Raw genomic sequence first — 6,493 nt, 5'->3', positions numbered from 1 at the left:
TTTAACAATCAATAAAATTTTGTTCACACATTCGCGATCGCACCCTCTCGTGATTCTCATCCTTCAATCATCTTCTTTCACTGTATTTCGTTGTGTTTTTTTTCTGTAGAGAATGGGAAAAGAGAAGAGTCATATCAACATCGTCGTTATCGGCCATGTGGACTCCGGCAAGTCGACCACCACCGGCCACCTCATCTACAAGCTTGGAGGGATCGACAAGCGTGTGATTGAGAGGTTCGAGAAGGAGGCAGCTGAGATGAACAAGCGTTCATTCAAGTACGCCTGGGTTCTCGACAAGCTCAAGGCAGAGCGCGAGCGTGGTATCACCATTGACATCGCCCTGTGGAAGTTTGAGACCACGAAGTACTACTGCACTGTGATCGATGCACCTGGTCATCGTGATTTCATCAAGAACATGATCACTGGTACCAGCCAGGCTGACTGTGCTGTTCTGATAATCGATTCCACCACCGGTGGTTTTGAGGCTGGTATCTCCAAGGATGGCCAGACCCGTGAGCATGCTCTGCTTGCTTTCACCCTTGGTGTTAGGCAGATGATCTGCTGTTGCAACAAGATGGATGCAACGACCCCAAAATACTCCAAGGCTAGGTATGATGAAATTGTAAAGGAGGTTTCATCCTATTTGAAGAAGGTTGGTTACAACCCTGAGAAGATCGCATTTGTCCCGATTTCTGGTTTTGAGGGAGACAACATGATTGAGAGGTCCACCAAGCTTGATTGGTACAAGGGACCTACCCTGCTTGAGGCTCTGGACCAGATCAATGAGCCAAAGAGACCCTCTGACAAGCCTCTCAGGTTGCCACTTCAGGATGTCTACAAGATTGGTGGTATTGGAACTGTTCCAGTTGGTCGTGTAGAGACTGGTATCCTCAAGCCTGGTATGGTCGTGACCTTTGCCCCCACTGGACTCCAGACTGAGGTTAAGTCTGTGGAGATGCACCATGAGTCTCTCCCTGAGGCTCTCCCTGGTGACAATGTTGGTTTCAATGTTAAGAATGTTTCTGTGAAGGAGTTGAAGCGTGGCTTTGTTGCTTCTAACTCAAAGGATGATCCTGCTAAGGAGGCTGGAAGCTTCACCTCTCAAGTCATCATCATGAACCACCCTGGCCAGATTGGCCAAGGTTATGCTCCAGTCCTTGACTGCCACACCTCACACATTGCTGTCAAGTTTGCTGAGCTCCAGACCAAGATTGATAGGCGTTCTGGCAAAGAGCTCGAGAAGGAGCCCAAGTTTCTTAAGAATGGTGATGCTGGTATGGTGAAGATGATTCCCACAAAGCCAATGGTTGTTGAGACTTTTGCTGAGTACCCTCCACTTGGAAGGTTTGCTGTGAGGGACATGCGTCAAACTGTTGCTGTTGGTGTCATCAAGAGCGTTGAGAAGAAGGATGCTTCTGCTAAGATCACTAAATCTGCTGCCAAGAAAGCTGCCAAATGAACCGTGCGGCTTCAGCATGCTTTTACATCTATTATTATGAATAAATGTTTCGTGAGCTATGTCTCTGGCGGAACTACCTTAAGTATCTTGTTTAGTGTTTGGTGTCGTAGATTGCTACCTCTGTACAGTACTCAGTCTCAGAATTGGGTGCTTGATAGACGGTGGCGATGCTAGCATTTGGTTTCTCTTTCATCTTCAGTTTTAAACTTCCTTGATTTGGTTTTCTAGTTAAACTTTATTATTTTTATTTTGCCTCTCATCTTTATTATTATCATGAACTAACAGAGAAGAGTGGTTTAATAATTAGCTTTTGATAAATTTTTTTACTATATACATAAAATTGTTAGGATTTTTAAAAGTTAAACAGTAAAAATGATCTCTGACATTAATCATTTACTTTCAAATGGTAATCAAAATTCTAATTAAATTATAAAATCTCGTATTAAAAAAATTGTACCATATTAGTTCTTATTCTTTTTTCTATCAAGTTATTATTCTTCACACCGTTAGTAGGATGGAATTTATCCTTCCATGCTTAATTAGGTAACAACTAGTTGAGTTGACAATCTAAATTTGGTAAACTAGCGTGATCCTTCTCCTTTTTTATAACCTAAAATTTCAATAAATTTTTTTGGTGTTTGCTTCGATACGACGATAAATTTATACGTACCGTTATACTGATATAATAAAAATGTGGACAAATTAAAACATGACATGTGAATTATGTTTTCATGTCAATAATTATTTTTTTAAATACATATCATATTAATAATTTTACTAAATCATCTTTATATTTTAATAAAATTTAAAAATAAATTTTATTTAATTTTTATAAAAAAATTTAAATTTTTTTTTAGTATTAGACAAAAACAATCGTAATTCTATTAATTTAATCAAAATTCAATTAACTTTAACTTTATAATTTTAAATCTGAATCAATTTAAAAATCAAAATCAAAACACATTTCATTATCCTGATTCAATTATGAATAATGAAAAATTTGAGATTCAAACCCTAGAGGACGCTTTTGATCATCTTTCGATCTCCCCTTTCAGCTTCAACAATCTCCCGCTATATCTTCCCTTCGATCATCGCGATGGTTCCAACGCCGTTACAAAAACCACCTTTTGATCGCCGTGGCCATCAACACCTTCAAAGCTCCAATCTTGTGGGCCAAATTTAAGAGACACATGGCGGCTCCATCAACATCACGAGAGCTGCTGGCAATGCTGCATTGGTGATATCGGAAAATAATCTTCCAGAGGGACACAACGGCGACGGTGGAATCAATTATGAATAATGAAATGTATTTTGGTTTTGATTTTTAAATTGATTCAAATTTAAAATTATAAAACTAAAATTAATTAAATTTTGATTAAATTAAAAGGATTAGGATTGTTTTTGTCCAATACAAAAAAAAAATATTTAAATTTTTTATAAAAATTAAATAAAATTTATTTTTTTATTTTATTAAAGTATAAGGGTGATTTAGTAAAATCTTTGATATGATATGTATAAAAAAAATTATTAACGTAGAAAATATAATCCACATATCGTGTTTTAATTTGTCCACATTTTTATTATATCAGTACGTATAAATTTATGGTTTACCGTCGTACCGAAGCAAACACCAACTTTTTTTTTCTTTCATTGTCACATCATGTGCTTCCATTTTCAATCATCAATCATCAAGAAGTAAATACTCACGTAGCTTGTTTTGCAAGAAGCTTAGATAAAAGGGATTGCAAGCTATCAAGTTTGGTCTCTAATGTTGTAGTTTTCTTTCTATGTCAATCTACTAGTAGACATTAGTATGAATAGAAAAATTAAACTAGAGGAAAGAAGTCTAAAAATAGAATAATTGAGTATCATTTCTATCTTGTAATTTTTAAATAAGGGAGCCAAACGTCTTTTTTTAAAAAAATGTTTTTTAGTAATTAAAATTTAATATATATAATTGATTGAATTGTATTATTTTTATCAAAATTATACTAGACAAATTAATTTGACCGAAAAAATGGTAAATCAAATCTTGAATCGGTATAAATTAATATTATTTTTTATAAAAAATTATTGCAATATTCTTATTATAGAAAATGACTAAAATACTCCTATTATATATATATATATATATATATATATATATATATATAATTGAGTATCATTTATATCTTGTAATTTTTAAATAAGGGAGCCAAACGTCTTTTTTTTAAAGATATTTTTTAGTAATTAAAATTTAATACATATAATCGATTGAATTGTATTATTTTTATCAAAATTAGACTAGACAAATTAATTTGACCGAAAAAACGGTAAATCAAATCTTGAATCGGTATAAATTAATATTATTTTTTATAAAAAGTTACTGCAATTTCCTTATTATAGAAAATGATTAAAATACTCCTATATATATATATATATATGAAAACTCTAAATCCTAACTTTATGATGATAGAGAAGTAAAGGGCCATAATTTAAGATTCTCAAAATTAATATATATAATAGGAGTATTTTAGTCATTTTTTATAACAAAGGTATTGTAATATTTTTTTATAAAAAATAATATTAATTTAGTTCAGTTCAAGATTTGATTCACTATTTTTCTGTCAAATTAAATTGTTTGGCCTAATTTTGATAAAAATAACACAGTTTAATCGATTATATATGTTAAATTTTAATTACTAAAAAATATATTTAAAAAAAAAAGACGTTTTAGACGTTTTTATCTAAGTGATTTCCTTTAAATAAATACTAAATATTTGTGATTTCTAAAATAGTTTATCATTGTAGAAAAATCAACATCCTTGTTAACCATAAAATTATATAATTATTTTGTGAAGTTTATTTCGTATTAATAATGTAAATCTAAAAAGGACTTAAATCGTGGAAAAGACCTAATTGCAAATTTGATATTTAAAATTAACTAAATAGTTTTCCTTTTATACATGTCAAATTTTCATGAAGTCTTGTTACCATTTAGAGTCTTTGTTATTCATATCCAATAGAATTCTATTGTGCCTTATACTCACATCCAATCATGTTTCTAAATCACAACAATGCTATAACGATGAAAAAAGAATAAGAAAAAAAAGACAACAGAGGATAAAATTTTATTGAAATTTAGGGTTATCAAAAGAAAAAGGATCATATTAGTTCAGTCAATTTTAAATGGTAGTTCAGCTAACTGTTATTTAGTCTAATTATCATTATCTCACTAACTTTGCAAGGAGTAATTTGATGAAAAAAAAGTGATGGGAGATTAATATAGTATAATTTTTTTAACTTGAAAAACATTTATAGGATAATTAGTATCTTGAAAATCATTTTAGTGTATACAACTAATTTTAAGTGTATAGAATTTAATTTGTAATTTAGATTTTTTTTTATGAGATCATAACATATATATTAAAAGATTATATGTTTAAGCTTTGCAAATAATTACATGCATGAGTTAAATATTTTTTTAAGAAATATATTTTCGTGATATATCACATGCTAGTTAAAGAAAAATGAGTTAATAAAACTACTCCAAGCCATACATGTAGAGGTAATGACACAATTAGCTATAAATATAATAATATCATACATTCACTAGTGGGGCAGTTAAATGAGATTGGGCGCAATGTAATTGGACTAAAAAATAAGAAAAAATTTAAAAAGATAGATATTACTATAAAGATTTTACAATTGTCTTTATATAAAGATATTTTTTTATCATTAGATGATAGATAGTAAAATTTTATTTTAATATATGATAAAAATATTATTTTTTTAAAGTGTGACTAAACAAATAAAATACACTTTTAATACAAAGATCTTTATAAAAAGATATTTTTAACATTTTTATTTAAATAAATGCCATTTAAAAAATTAACTATAATATAAATTAACTTAATTATTTATTTTTATTTTTAATTTTAAAATTTAAAAAATTATAATATTAAAGAGTTATTTTTTTATAATAAATTTATTTTTTAACTAATTGATTCTAGTTAACTACACCTCTAATTAGTTCCTCAATAGAATCGAAAAAAAAAAAAATACACCCCTCTCTCCTTCTTCTCTTTGTCATCTCTCTCACATCTTTGACTTAGTGTAAGCCACTTTCTTGCATCCAAATAAGATGGTTATGGACGATTATAATTAGTGGAAAAACATTTGACGCATGGCCAACATGGAAGATCCAATCTGTGACATGGATGTAATTTTATCGTAGTGTAAAATATTTTATATAATTATTTATTAATTTATTTAGATGATAATTTATATATTTAATATTTAAAAATAATATTTTTATTAATATAATATATTAATACTACATAATTAAATATATATAATTTTTTTTTAAAGATAGGAGACTCGAACCCGCAACCTTTTAATTGAGTATGAAGAGACTATGCCATTTGAGTTATAACTCATTAGCAATTAAATATATATAAAATTATTTTATAATAATGTTAAAATTAAATTTATTTTATATTATATATCTTTTGAATTTTATTTTTATATTACTTAAATTTGTTATCAATATAATTTGCCTACTAAATTATAATACACTATAATTATTTTTCATATTATCTTTTCAATATCAACTATCTTATATTTTATATGTATATTAAAAATTAATTATCAAATTAACAGTATTATATAAAAAATATATTAAAATAAAAATATTTAAAATACAAAAAAAAACTAAAATAAGATAAAATAATTTTATTTTATAATTTTTAATTATTTTATTTTATATTTCTTAATTATATATATAAAATTATTATCCTCTTAACATCATCGCATTAAAACATGTAAACAGCGTATGTATTTAAATATAAACATGCATGAATTATTTAGTGATTAATTTTTAATATAGTATATTTTTACAAAACATTTACATATATTTATTTTATTATATTGTTATATTAAAAATATTAAACCAAATATTAAAATAAATTATTAAGAACTAAATGATCATTTTTAAAACATAGAAAATAGCAACTTAAAAATTATGGTTATAACCATAGTTTCGAACTCGAGCAT

The 6,493-nt window shown here is 28.0% G+C and overlaps 1 pseudogene; it reads left to right on the top strand.

Annotated features, from left to right (window-relative positions):
• On the top strand, window positions 1-1,706 carry LOC107628736 (elongation factor 1-alpha pseudogene; annotated as a pseudogene).
• Window positions 1,707-6,493: the final 4,787 nt, after the last annotated feature.

Source organism: Arachis ipaensis, chromosome B3 (assembly GCF_059453495.1).
Source record: "Arachis ipaensis isolate K30076 ecotype BB chromosome B3, ASM5945349v1, whole genome shotgun sequence".
NCBI lineage: Eukaryota > Viridiplantae > Streptophyta > Magnoliopsida > Fabales > Fabaceae > Arachis > Arachis ipaensis.
Note: the sequence above shows the minus strand (reverse complement) of the source record. Positions and strands in the feature narration are given on the sequence as shown.